This window comes from Platichthys flesus, chromosome 17 (assembly GCF_949316205.1).
Source record: "Platichthys flesus chromosome 17, fPlaFle2.1, whole genome shotgun sequence".
In the NCBI taxonomy this organism is placed as follows: Eukaryota; Metazoa; Chordata; class Actinopteri; order Pleuronectiformes; family Pleuronectidae; genus Platichthys; species Platichthys flesus.
The window spans coordinates 8,666,940-8,682,300 of NC_084961.1; the positions used below are offsets into that span (position 1 = coordinate 8,666,940).

General features: G+C 43.9%; 2 non-coding genes across 2 annotated transcripts; both read right to left on the reverse strand.

Annotated features, from left to right (window-relative positions):
* Positions 1-1,663: 1,663 nt before the first annotated feature.
* On the reverse strand, positions 1,664-1,735 carry trnat-cgu (transfer RNA threonine (anticodon CGU)). The gene has a single exon. It is a non-coding gene; the product is annotated as a tRNA-Thr (tRNA).
* A 166-nt stretch (positions 1,736-1,901) lies between these two features.
* On the reverse strand, positions 1,902-1,973 carry trnat-ugu (transfer RNA threonine (anticodon UGU)). The gene has a single exon. It is a non-coding gene; the product is annotated as a tRNA-Thr (tRNA).
* Positions 1,974-15,361: the final 13,388 nt, after the last annotated feature.

The following is a 15,361-nucleotide window of genomic DNA, read 5'->3' on the forward strand; positions in this document are numbered from 1 at the left end:
CTAACACTGAGGTTGCAGGTTTTCACCAGTAAAATGCACAGTAACTGCTCTTGCCTGCAGCGGTGCAGTGGCTGTGCTGCACATATACTCACAGCAACAAGTGCTAAATGACGTCAATGCTTCGATATCAGATGCCTCACGCATAAATGTAGGTTAAAACCTTTTGGCTGATGAATGGGTGATGTAGACTGCAGGATTTAGTTTACATATTTATTGTGTTGTTTCATTTGTATGTTGCATTTTGATATGTACGCAACATTCCATGCATATAGTGTAAATTCTCTTTTTATATTTTATATTTGCACGGTGAGCAGAATTAAAAGTGTGGGTCTCACCACACGTGCGTCAGATGAACTGATGCTACAGTTTTCTTCTTTTATCAAGTGTAATCCAGTTTGGCTCTTAGACAGAAAAACAGCGTGACGCAAATGAAGAATGCAGTAAAAGTACACTCCACTGACATGTGTTTGTCACACCGATTATCTATGGTACACGTTGTACTGTAACTGCTTATTATTGTGTGTTTATGTCTTCGTGGGCCTGAGCGCTGCCGGGTGTTGGAGTGTATTTGTACACACACAGAAGCAGTCATCAAACACTGGCCTTGTGGGCAGCCACACACTGCTCTATTCTTTTCTCAACGTGTGTGTGTGTGTGTATGTGTGTGTGTGTTGACGTACATGTGTGTGTGCACAAGCCTCCTTCCCATTCACAGGGCCTTTTGTGTGGGTGTCTGTCAGCGGTGTTGTCTGCAGGCAGGCCCCCATTGTGTTGAACCACTGCTCCTTATTGACACAGGGCCCCTGGCACTTGGTGTTCCCATGGCCCCCCGGCCGCAGCGGACGGAAGGCTGAAACCGGAGCCCCGGACCTGGGGAGAGTTTGTTTGCACTCCCCTTTCTCTCCCTTGGTGCTCGCTGCTAGAACTCGGTTCCTCAGGGACCGGGCTAAGCGGATGGCGGCACCATGCAAGTGTGTGGACTGTGGTGAGGGGAAGTTTATCTGTGTGTGTGTGTGTGAGTGTTTGTGAGTGTGTGTGTGTTAAATTTAAGAAAAACAGGTAGTCATGTAGTCGCAGCTGCTGAGAGGAGAACCCCAGTGTCCCCAACTGTTAGGGTATGAAGTGTGTGTGTGTGTGTGTGTGTGTGTGTGAGTGTATGTGATGCTGACCTTCACAGAGTACTGTTCCTGTCGTTTGTAAGATGCTGCACAGCGAGGCGCCCCGAGGTCAAAGAGCGGTGAAACATTAATGGAGAAGATTATTCTCTGATCGCTATTATCTCCCATGTGACCTGCCGTGACCCGGCACTGGTGCTGAGACAAATCTTGTTCCCATGTGCAAAGTGATCCCAGCAGGAAGGCTTAATAACCGGCAGCACAAGGCCTGCGTTTACACGGCTGCTTTAAAGCTGACACCCCATGTTGTGATGCTGCAGCAGTTCAATAAGACAACTGCTCTGTCATTGATCGACGACAGAGCTTCCCACATTTACGTCTTTCACACTCATCTTACTCATGCTTCCACCTTTAGAGGCCAATTCCATTCATGTCATGTCGTGGACAGTTTGACTGTTTGTGTGAAAAAGTGGCTCATAATATTTTCTATATGAATTTGTGAAATTCCAAACTTCAGTTCTGTTGGTGTGTGAATTTGAAGATGATTGAGGCATGGATGGGGATTGAACCCATGATTTTTGGTTTACGAGACCAACGCCTTACCACTTGGCCACCATGCCCTTATAAAATCAAAACAAACAGCCATCATAATGAGTACACAGGATTGAGAGGTAGCAGAAAAAAAGCTATTTGGAAATATTATTGTTCAAGGACCTCTAAATTGTTAAGTACTTACTTGAATATAATTTACAAAGAAGAAATCACAAAAAAAGATCAAGAACATTAAGGCATGGATGGGGGTTGAACCCATGATTTTTGGTTTACAAGACCAATGCCTTACCACTTGGCCACCATGCCCCTTGTAATAATACTAAAAACACTAAATTCTGCAAAACTTTACTAAGTAAACTCATTAAAGGAAACTAAACTTTACATATTCACGTCTTTCTGACAAGTTTTCCTCTTCATCAATGTTATGTTGAGGACAGTTAGCCTGTGGAAAGTATTGCAGTTCAACACAAACAGTATTTAACCTATTGAATATGACAAAAAATTGTGTATTAAAGTTTTTCAACTTTCGTAGGATTCAATTTTTTCTGTACACATGACTTGGGATAGTATGTATTAAATAAGAAAATAAGAAAGGGAAGAAATCACTGAGGAAAATGACAGAAGTAAAAACACTGGATGTGTAAGGAATGTTTTTAGAGTGGTTGAAAAATTAACATCAGTATTTTTTCTATTTTAAAAGTAAAAGCAACCCATGTCTTGGTATCAAAAGTAAAAGTGCAGTTGACCGTTGCTCTTCTACAGTTCATCAATCAAACTATCAGGCTGTGTGACAGATATTCTTCATCAGTGGAGGAAACAGGGACTTTCAGCAGCATGAGTGATGGGCTGAGCCGAGGCAGACTGGAAACACTGGTTGAAGGAATGAAACAGGTGGATGTGTGGGCGGAAGTGTTTCAAACGTCCTTTCTTCCGACTCTGTGTTCAATGTACAGAGCTCCGGGTGGGTGGGGGGGTGTTTACTGCAGGTTGAGACCCACACACTGTTCGGCTGACGGGCTTTCACCAAGTGTGTTTGTGTGTGTGTGCATATGTATGCACCCACGCACTCACACATACACACTCACAGGCATTACCATATGAAAACGAAAGGGCAATTAAAATGTAAAGAGTTTACCGGCTTGTGGTGGTGGCCTCTTCTTCTGTGCTTTTATTTTCTGCTTTTCGTTATTTAGAACCACCATGTCAAAGTAAGGGCCAACACACAAACACACACACACAATATGGGAGTGTGTGTGTGTGTGTGTGTGTGTGTGTGTGTGTGTGTGTGTATGTGTTTGTGTGTGTGTGTGTGTGTGTGTGTGCTGGAAATAAAACTTCCCGCCTGAGGCATCTCTCTCGTGTCCAAGGGTGACAGGAATGTGTGTGTGTATTTTTAATCCTGTGTTTACAGATGAGTGTTTATGATTATGTCTGTCAACATACACACACGCACACGCACAAACAAACACACACAGACAACACACACACACACACACACACACTGTAATTTTCTTACTTTTTATTTCTAGGATCTCAGTTTTTCTTTGATGACATACTTCCTTGTGTGTCTGTGTGTGTGTGTGTGTGTTCCTGAGGGTCGGCCTGCATCTGTTCATGACCGTGTGTTTGTTTATATGCATCTGTCGGTGCGTGTGTGAGAGAGCCTGTGTGTGTGAGAATGTGCACACATACCATATCATCTCAGCGTGTGTCCCAGCACATCTACGGTGTCAAGAAGTGACACCGCAGATGTGTATATGCACACACACAGCACGTTTGTGTGCATGAGTGTGTGTGCATGCCTGTGTGTGTGTGTGTGTGTGTGTCTAAGGGAAGGTGCTGGTTCCCACAGCTCAGATCTAATTCAGCTGTAACTCAATCTCCGTGTGAGTGCCGCTCCTCCACTGCTCTCCTCTCCCACTGGAGTGTGTGTACGAGTTTATATACGTGTGTGTGAATGTGTAGGTGTGTGTGTGTGTGTGTTTGCATGTGTGTGTTTTATGTGTGTGGCAGGGAGACATTTCCCCTCTCAGACCCCTTAGGATCAGTTTACTGTGTCAACGGCAGGAGCTTGACGACAGCAGCCACATTTACGTACACACACCCACACGCACGCACACACACACACACACACACACAAACACACGTATATACAACCCGGACACCCTATACCTGCCATTCAGCCATGTGGGAGGTTATGGGACACTGGTGGTGTGTGTTTGTTTGATTGAGTGTGAATGCGTGTGTGTGGTTTTTCTGGAGGGGAAGAGACGTGACACAAAATCAATAGACCACAGCCAGATATGATATATTATTCTTATTGAATATTGATGAGACAGAGGAATGTGATTTTTAGATGTATAAACTTTAAATGTATTAATAATCAACCAATGTTTTGTAAAGAATATTTGACTTTATATCGACAAGTCCTAGTTATACATTATTTGTGAATGGTAATAACTTGCAATCAAGTCACGCGTCACATTCTGTTGACACCAAACATTTTGAATTCCTTTACTCCAACCACCAAGCTATAGGAAGGTTTCGCTTGCCATCTTATGCTCGACCAATCACGAGTCAGTGTGAGCTGTCAATCATGACATTTAACCCACTTTTTATGGCCTCAAATAATAATTAAAACCAAACTTAACAACTTTAACTTTAACAAACATCAAGCTCAGAACTTCTTAAAATGGCAGGAACCATCTTTGACAAATATTGGACGTGTGATTTCCACTATCATGTTCTACAGCCAGCCACCAGGTGGCGATTGAGACGCTTCGGCTTCACTTTTGGGGACCTGTCATGCCGTCCATCTTTATGTACACGTGTATGGTGCAGTAAGATGCAGGAGAGACGGTGAAACAGGATGGAACTGTGCCCGCTGCCCAACAGCAGAGGGAGAGAGGCTCGTCTAATGTTTCCCTCGGCCTGCTGTGGCTACAGAGGAGAGGACGTGAGGAGGCAAGGAGAGCGCGAAGAATGGAGGGGGGGGGTGGCGGCTGCAGACAAAAACAAATCCAAACAGATGTGAGTGAGTGTGGGAGCGCTGTGTGTTAGTGTGTGTGTGTTTGTGTGCGTTGGGAGGACAGAAAAAAAAATAACATCATGAGGGATCAGGCAGGCAGGGAAGGCTGGTGAGAGCGGTCGAGAGCATGTTTGTGTGAAAATAAACGTCTGTGTGTCTGTGTGTGTGTGTGTGTGTGTGTGTGTGTGCACACAATTGTTCATGCAAATTCTGGTGCCCGTTAAGTTTTCATGTTTGAGTGTTTGATCAGTCGCTGGTGTGCGATCTGCACTTTGTTATTGTTGTATTCATGAAAGTGTGTGTTTATTATTTACTGACTGAACAGCATGTGGTAGACCTGGCAGGAGGAATGCTCGTCGACTGTGTGTGTGTGAGTGTGTGTCTGTTTGTGTGATCATCTTGTTCTCACACACACACACACGCAAACACACAAGGTTACATTTCTTACAAGCGATGCCTGCTGACACATTTACACACTCTCACAGATCAGTGAACTGTGACATCAAACAGTCAGACTTTGCCCTGCTGGCCTCACCTTCACTTTCCTTCCTGGTTAAAGCTTCTTGGAAACAAATACTCTAAATTCCAATTCCTCTAAAACAATCCTCAAAGTTTCACAAAAACACCACAAATTATGTGGGACACAGGTTCCTAATCATTCCCAAGGAAGTTTTCTCACAAGATCGTTTTCTCTACAACAAGAGAAAATGCTGAATAGAAATGTTATCAAAGAAAAGCTCCCTTTGCACCAACATGAATATCATTTGTGTGTATGATCATTATTTGCTTGCTGTAGATGTAAAGGGATGAAGGGATGTTGGCACAGAGGCTCAGAGAGCAGCTCCACCTGTACCAGAGGATTCATCCGAGCAGCCGAGGGCCTTTAGCTTGGGAAAGACACTGAGGGACACATGGAGGAAAACAAGAGACACACAAGAGACTCATAAGAGACAGAGCCGAGAGACCTGAGAAGGTTATGTGTCCTTGAGTTTTGTTGAGTTTATGTTTGCTATCACGCGTGCGGTGTTTAAGAATAAAAAAAGTAGCCTGAAGAGCAAACTGTCCGTCTCTTGCTGTGTTTGTGAAATGATGATGCTCGAGATTTTCATTCAGCCCACGTCCGCCTTGCATTCCCCATCGGCTTCAACGCGTCACAGCCATGTTTGTGTTTCATTCATTCCGACTGCGACCACACTTTCCTTTCATGCGGAAATAAATAATTTGCTGTCATGAGATGTTTTTCTGTATTTCTCTGTAACTTGTTTTACGATCTGTCTCAGAGGCTGTTGTGTATGGTCACTGGGCCGGCCTCACTGTAGCACCTAACAATGACAAGAGCCAAGATGTCTGCTTGATTGGTTTTTAAAAGACCCACCCAAGGGACTGTTGCCCAGCTCCATTGGCTTCCAACTGTGTGTGTGCGTGTGTGTTTGTGTGTGTGTTTGAGTCACCGGTCTCAGTATCCCCAAGGTCACCAAGCCCTATATTCAGGCCAATGTTATCCTGCATGGCACCACTTCCTGCTGCAGTTGTTCACTATAGAGTGGCAGAGACTCAATACAGAGTCGATCATTGAACAGAACAATCACAGACATGAAAGGCCGGCAGCAAGCACGCACAGGGCTGACGCACACACACACACACACACACACAAACACAGACACAGACACACACACACTTGAGAAGCATGCATAAACAATAATGTGAAACTTTTGCTCCAACCCTCTTTCTCTGAGCAAGCCCAGAAAGAACCAGCTCTCTACTCTGATAGACACGTGATGATTACTGAAAAACACAGTCACAACGTTACCACAAAGATGCCAAATGACCACAAGGAGACACACAACAACTACAAAGAGATGCAAAGCAAGTACAAACAACATGACAGCTATTGTTGTTTGTCTGAGAGTCCTGATTCAGCTTTGAAGGAACAACATAAACATGAAACCCCGCCTCCACTATGTTAGTGGATGGGACATGGACTGAAAATTCAAATACTTATACATCAAATTTATATTTCTTAAAGATGGTCATTTTAGGTAGGTTCAAAGTGGGAGGAGGTGGCGATGTGTCATCCATCTTTTTTCAGTCTGTGGTCAAAATTAAGGGAATTTCAGGACAAAGTAACCCGAACACAGATGAAACATGTTGAACACAGTGTACGGTATTAAATAAGCCATGTGCAGAGCTGTGTGTGATCTGGTCTTGAATAGACGAGCGCCGGACAAAAATCTTCACACGTCAGCTGTGGTCGTGTTGAGGGAAGACACATTTCTGGGAATCAGTTCAGGATTTCAGCTCCTGAAAAGAGACTATTAACAAAAAACCTGTGGCAAGGGCTAAGACACAAACATCTTCCGTGTTTGAAAGTAAACTCCGGTCAGGCAGCTGGAGGTGTGACGTCACTGGGTCCCCCCCCCAGGGCAGTGATCACTTCACAAGGGCAGTCTTCAAGGGGAACCGTCTGCTGAAGTGTGATCCCTGTTTTCTCACACAATCCACCCATTTATGTTGACATGGTACGTGCCGTTTTGGACAGAACCGCCCGACGCGCATCTGCAGCTTCACGTGTTTCAGTTTGCCGGACTATTAAAACCGACGGGAGGATTTATGGAGAAAAATCTTTGTGGTGAAATCAGAAGCCACGTGTGATAGAAATTCTTTTTCTCTTTCCTTTTTTCCTGGGAGCGACAGAAGAGCGAGAAAACCAGACAAACTCGGTTTGTGCTAACTGAGTCACTCCCCTGTAAGTCAACACGTTTCTCCACCGGAGGCCTGTGGGCTCTTTTCCCAGTGTCTGCTCTGTGCCAGCTGTCTGCAAACACACAAACACACACACACACACACACACACACACACAGAAGTAAACATTAACACACCTATAAATTTGCATATACAGATAAGCACTGATAACAGCCAAGATGATTACGCGCTCATGCCTGTCCACAAACACCTTCACATACTCACACACAGACACACACACACACACACACACGTACAGATGCATGGAGCTCCTGTTTTCCCACCAGCTCAAGCTTGTGGGAAAATCCTTGCTGGTCAGTAATTGATTCCGCCCTGCCAGCTCCATTAGTTTACAGCACAGTCGCAGACACACACACACACACACACAGGGTGAGATAAAAGCTGGCCAGACAGGACGTGCTCTCCTCCTATTCGTCATGCTTCTTCTCCTTTTTTGTTTTCAGACTGAATCAAATTTGTCTTTGTTCGTCGTCACAACATTTTTTTTATTGAAAATACCAATTTAACCGATAAAAGGACATTTATAAATATGAATGTTTGGAATCCCTCCGCTCAATGCCTCTCATTCCTCCCCCTCCTTCACAATCTCACCAGCGTAAAGATAAGTCACGTCAGGTGAAATCAGCTCATTGATAAAATGATCGATTTTAGATGGATAGGCTTTCTGTATATACAAACATTCTGAAGACTGTAACGTTGTAAGAAGGAAGAAAAAGCCTCCACAACCATTACAGCGACAACGTTTCTCTTACAGAAAAGTTGATTTTTGTGCCAAACCTTCACCAAACCTCATTCATAGAGTTTTCACAGCACGACACAGATTTTGTGACGGCCGAGAGACGATGTTGTCGATCAGAAAAAGCTGCACCGTGTGTGTTTCTGTGGCATCCGAACAGTCTAACGTCTCTTGTCCAACCGGGCGCCCTTGATTCCTCTCTCCCACTCGCTTCTTCTCTTCTCAGCCTAATTTCTGTCTCCCCACTTTCCCCCCTAATTGGAGTGACAGTGTTTGTTGGTTTCCTGCCACTCCGCCACCTGCTGCACACACACACACTCTCTGACCTTTACAACCCCAACAAGGCCTGCACACCCACCAGCACACACCACGTGCACAAAACACACACACACACACACTTCTCTGGCCATACGCAGACACACACTCTCTCACGTAGACATGGTGACAGCTCCACGCACACACAACCACAAGATTTCCATTTTTTTTTTTTCTTATCATTGCCAGGACAACCCCTCCCTTTTATTATCACACAGCCCGAGGCTCGGCAGCATCCAGTCTGGCTTCCATTCAGCCCTTCCTATCCCTGATGAACAGCCATTTACTGTTCGGCTCACCGTTATCAATTACCATCATCGCCGGTATTACCATGACTCCTCCACATCAAAGGCCTCATCAAAGCGGCCTCATCGGGGAGAACTTTCACATGAGATAAAGATTTCTATTTTGATGTTTTCACTGACAAAAACAGCAAACAACAAAGATATCTGTTTTAACTTTAACATTCATTTTCATTCCAAAATGAGTTATCTGCTGTTTGAAGCATGTGACGCCCCGGCCCCTGTAAAGAGATTACTCACGCAAGAAGAAAGAGAGCTGAGAGTTAACCTTAAGGTCAAAAGCCGATAGAAGTAGACTGAGGGTTTTTTTTTTTACTTTGCAAAGTATGTATAGTCACCTTAATAACTATTTAATGTGAGATTAGCTGTAGAAAACCTTGTGTTATCCACTTTAAGTGAAGAATTTCATTATGTATTCATAGTGCTGTCTTGTGTCAGTTCCTTAGTGCTTTTAGATACCAACAGAAATGTGTATGTATAACAGACCATAGAATAACCAATTATACCTGTGATATTACAGACTTGTTTACTTGTACTTGATCACATTTGAATACTTTATAAATTGCAATTTAGCTAAATTGATGACAGTATTTTTATTTGATTTGGAAAACATTAAGCAGCGTTGTTTGTTTTGCATATATTTAGTCATAAATCCAGTTATGAAATTAATTAAATCTTTGACGTTCTGATATCCACAGAAGAAAAGTTAATCAGCCAGGGAAGTAATTAGAATTAAGCCTGATGGAGACAAGAATGTGTGTTTATAAAAACTGCATGGCAACAAGTTCAAAACCAAGACATCCAACTCAGAAAAAGTGAGAGCACGTGAAATAGAGAGAAATGTCAATAACATACAGCATGCCACCAATGTTCCCAGTTAATTACAGTTGTTCAATTTATTATTCATAGAGCGGATAAACATTTCAGACTAAAAGCCTGTCGGTTGGGAACGCCTTGTGTGCCTAACTGGGAAAACGCAGATTATTTAGAATTAGTGATTAGGGTTAGGTTAAATCTTCAGGAAGTGAATGTCACCCATAGGTGACATATGAAAACAAGTCTCTGTGTGTGTGTAGGACCCTCTCTGGTGTAAACACTGACCTTGTCAGGACCAGCAGACCTCATGGGGACCGAAATCTGGTCCTAATGAGGCAAAATGTCATTTCTGAGCTCCTGGTTAAAGTCAGGATTAACTTTTTGGTTAGGCTGTCCACAATGAATGGAAGTCAATGCAGAGTCCTAATAAGACTAGATGATCAAACGTGTGTGTGTGTGTGTGTGTGTGTGTGTGTGTGTGTGTCTGTGTGTGTTTGGTCTGGGCACTGCAGCATGATAATTTAGTCACTCCTCTACATGTGACTGTTGAACATATATCAATTTAGACATGTGAACCTACACAGTGAAAGGTGTGTATGCATGTGTGTGTGTGTGTGTGTGTGTGTGTGTGTTTGTGTGTTTGTGTGTGTCTGTGTGTGAAAGGGTGTGTGTGATGTTTAAAGTTTAAAGAGAGCGGGTAATTATGTCAATTATAATGCTGTCATGGCAAGGTCACAGACACACTCACACACACACAAATACACACAAACACACATACACACACACACACACACACACACACACACATAAGCCTGCCTCTGCTCTCCATTTGTTAGCTGTGAAATATTAATCAGAGTCAGCTGCCGACCTGACAAGGAAAGGAGGCAGAGCACAAAACCTTCCACGCCACACACATGAACCTGCGTCCCACAGACATGTACACGTTCACATGCATATAAGTAACAGGTTATCACCACACACACACAAACACACTTGCATACACACTCTGCCCCCCCCCCCCCCCCCCATTCTTTATTGGCCTGAACTCTGTCTTGGTCCCTCTCGCCTGGGCATCTGTGGCTCTGAGGGTCCCAGCTGTCTGAGGGATTATGACAATTGAAGGATGATCCGTGAGGGCAGTGCGTTCATTGACCCATTATAAGAAACCCGATGAGAGTAAATACACAATTACCTCTTCACTGTTACAAAGCACTGCTGACATACCAGTCAATACGGATTATGTTTTCCAAACACAACAGGTTTTGTGTGTTTTTGCCTTCAAAGACACTAAGATTTTAAAGTAATACATATTGGTAGCAAACTTAACCAAAGTTCAACTCAAGGGTGTGGAGGTCATGATGGTGGATGTGTGTATAGATAACCTCACTCACCAGGTCATCCTGTAAAGAAATAAAGTGCATCCATGATATTTCCTTGAATTTAGATATTTTTCAATTGCCAACTTCTTCTATCTTTATGTATAATGTAGTCGTCATGTGCATATTTTGTTAGTATTGAATGATTTTACTGAACATAATGCACATGCACAAGTTCTTCTCTGACAATAGGTTTGAGCTGCGGTTAACTTAGCTTTCATACATAAATAATGGAATTGGTGGTTTTCAGCTGCGTTATCTCAAGTTGGAAACTCCTGAAATATGGTTTTAAAATAGTTCCGACATGAACTGGAGTCTGCGGCTGCCAGGAAAGCAGGAAAAACCTCAAAAACCTAGACTGTGATTTAGAAACTTATGAGCAGTAATGTTCACAGTTTGTAGTTAATGGGCTAAAACATGAAACACGACGTTATGATCTTTGTGTGAAGTGGTGTTGAGCTGCTCTGTGAACGGCTCTGCTCCACCTCAAAAAAGGAAAAGACTGGAGTCTGCGAAGCCACTTGGAGAGTTGACTGCCGGGAGCTTTGGCACATATTGTACCTCCACATGCCCCCTGTCACAACGTGTGACATGGGAACAACCAGGGCTGTTTCAAATCACGGGCCTAACCACTGGTCTGCTCAGCGGGTGGGGGGTTCCTGGATACTTGGCATTCCTTCACTGACTGAGGACTGTGAGAACCAAACGACACGGGCAGAAATATTCGTAGGTCTTAAAGGGCAGAATAAAACAATGTGTGTGTGTGTGTCTGTGTGTGTGTGGGGGGGGTGTACATGCTGACTTTATATCTGTTCGCGCACACATTTACATATGGTGAGTGTATGTTTGACAGTTTTTGTGTAGCACTACGGTTGTGTGAACTTTTCCACAAGCATTCAGCTGACTGCTGGCATGCGTGTGTGTCTTTTTGCACACAGTCTAGCGTGTGCACATGCATGTGTTCATGTGTCAAAGATCCTGACCTGCCTGCTAACTGTTGCACCTGTCACACTTTCTCTGCTTGCACAGCACATTCTGCGCTCCACATAGGGCAGATTTGCTGAATACCCTTTGTGGAATACACAAAACTACGAATTTCTATACACAGCTATAGCGAGATAGCTAATCAAGCTTAAGCTAGCTCTGCGAGATGTTCAAAAGCAATAGCTGTGTCTCAATTCAGGGGTCGCATCCTCCGGAGGGTCGATTAGAAGAAATTGACTGCAGCACAGCGGCGTGACTAGGCTGTCCCATTTCGAAGGCCTCTCCAGATTTGGCTGACAAATGCGATCTTTCATCCCAGAGAAACAAAGGCTCCAGAGGATGGATCCATTTTGGCCCAAACTACCCCAGGAATCATCGAGCTTCAGTGTCAAACTGTTTTTCAAAGAGGTAATGGTGACAAGACGTCTTGTATTTTTAGTCTTGAGGTCGAGCCTGAGACTCATCAGACTCACTAACTAACGCCACCTTCTGACGATTGCGGTTGCCGAGCTATGATTGCACAATGTAGTTGCTCATCATTACTGCAGAGGCCAGGACAGTGATCTTATGATGTGTGTGTGCGTGTGTGTGCGTGTATGTGTGTGTGTGTACTGCTCAGATTTCCCTTTTATGTGTGTTTGTGTAAACTTTGTCCATTTGCATGCATTTTCCACATTCCTTGCCGAGCGTTGTGGGTGTCTTCCCACTGATGTCTAATCATCGTTTAACCATTACCGATGGGGGTAACCAGCCCACCGGGGTCCTGACAGCTGAGTGTCCCCACTTTCCCATGCTGTCAGGGGTGAAAGGTCACGTCACAGCTACTGCCGCAGTTGTTACGACCCCTCGCACACAAGGCCTCTCCTGTGTGGCTGTACGCATTAGTGGTTGCGTGGAGTTGAAACAGGATAGGCAATGGGGGGCTTATGTGTGTGTGTGTCTGCGTGTGTGAACGTAACACAACAATGACTTGCTGAAACCAGGCCTCGCAATGGCCTCTTATTTTTGTTCGAACATGTATGTGTGTGCCTGTGTGTGTGTGTGTAAGGCAAATGGTAACCCCAGTTACCATGAGCATGGCCTTGTGAGGGTCCTGGAGGCCTCCTGTTTGTTTAAATTGAATGACTTACTGTGTGTATATGTATGCATGTGTATGTGTGTGTGTGTGTGTGTGTGTGTGCGTGCCCTCATTGCAGCCCTTTGAACCGTTGGCATTCAGAATCCAAAGCTTCCTCCTTTTCTTCTACATCAAAATACGTCAAGCACTATTTGTTTTCCTTACCAGCCGTGTTTAGCCGGCCACATCTCCAGTCCCGGGGCGACAAAACAATTTCAGACCCCACAGTTCAAAACACACGTCAGCCTCGGTCTTGACATGAAGCACTTGAACTCTTTTCACTTCTCCTTCCGTCCTGCCGAGGGAAGATTTGGAAACAAACATGGAGGGCGGACAGTCAGCGCAGGTGCAGGTGCAGGTTTATTGGCTCTGGGTTTCCTGCCAGGTGGATGGCAGCGTGTTGATGCAGTATATTGGACAAGTTGTTCACTATTCTGTGTAACTTGTAAAGCTCTTTTGGCACCTAGGAGAGCAGTGTGCGTGCGGAGCTTTTGATGTTGCCATCCACCCAAAGGGCAAAACCATTAAGACCTGAAGCTCCCTCACCTCAACCCCACTGTGGACTGCATGTAGGAGCTTGAATCCGGTTGAAATTGTTCTCTCGGAAGTGCCAATACCTTGAAACTTGAGCCAGGGCTCTAATGAACACGTATGTGTGGCTGCAGGCGGCATTAGGATCATTAAACTTAATATGCTTTATTACCCTCAGATGGAGCGCCCTTTGATAAAATGTGGGTGTTGGTTCATCACGATATCGAAAGCTGACGTTGAGGGACAGGTGGCTTTCGGCAGCTCCACCACACGGCACGTCAAACGGGACGGCTGCAAAACAGGTTGATTGTTCGTGTGTTGGAAGGCGGCTGCAGAAAGACATTCAGGCTGAGTCTCAATGCCTCTGTGTTAAACTGGGTTGTAATCCCACAGTGTTTAGCTCTGATCCGGCTGGATTTAGTCTGCTGAAGCTGAGCAGCGGCGCAGGTGCCGGCTGATAAGAAATGGGATTCACACGGAGGATGAGAATGAAGGAGAGGGGCAGAGAGAACAGGCCGGTCCGAGTGAGCAAAACTTTGTACAGATGCTCACTTGGAGAGATAAGATCCAAACGAGCATTTTTTATGTTGTTGGAAACATTAGGGATTTCACCAAAACGTTTTTTTCTATATAAAAAAAGAAGATTATGATAGATATTTTTTAAGAGGGATGAAGAACATGGCAGATGTTCTATTTACGTCCGATTGGCTTTTGCTGCTCAGACTGTCTCTAATAAAATACTACCAAACTATTTTTCTCAGTTACATTGTGGTAGCCATATAACTGCCGGTTAAATATGTTTAACAGCAAAATGTCTTCAATGAAAGAGTAAAGCAATATATTTATTAACCATCTAGGGTCCTGTCCGTGGTGAGGGAAGCATTAAGACTTGGTTGAGGTTGATGAAAGATGGTTAAATGCAAACAAGCTTTCCCCTGTATTAGAAATGAAATAAAGATAAAGATGGACGACCTGTCAAGTTACGCTTGTGATGTTACATGGAGCCAGAGTCGACACAGTATTGATCGTGTAACATTTTATTGATACATTTAAACGATATGTATTTGCAACCTCTCATCAACAGGATTTCCTCATTAGAGGCCATGAAAAACATAATACAGTTGCAATTCATTTTCCTTTTAAATAAACTTAATTTTGATAATGAAAATACTGTTTGTATAACTGTATTTATATTGCTCGTGAAAATGATGGTCAGCTTCCAGGAACTTTCTTCAGTGGGAGCCTTGTTATCTGATTTCCTCAAAAGGCTAAAGGTCCTGACAGAAACTGCCCTGGAGGCAGAAACCCAAAGCAGAGTCGGAGTGAGATCCAGGAAAGTCAATGTGTGAAACCGGCTACATTTATAAACACAGCTCAGAATATTCATACAGACTCGAGTCTCTTACTCACTCAAACACACCACAAAGAATGTAGAGATATGATCTCTCATTCGAGGATGTGATAATCGGCACTCGTTGAAAGTACTCGTTGTTGTGATTACGCATGAAAAAATTGCTGAAACTGGATGCACTGAAAGGCTTCCCTCAAAGGCTATTAGAATAAAAGCTGAACGATTTTGAAGCCATTATTCTCAGAGGAATTGAAAATATGAATCCAAATGGGGAAGCTCTGGAAGAGACAAGAGGAGACAGAGGAAGGAGAAAAGGGAAAGCAGATAATGGCCGATAAACAAAACAAGTGCAATCTGAGAAAACTGAGAGGACAA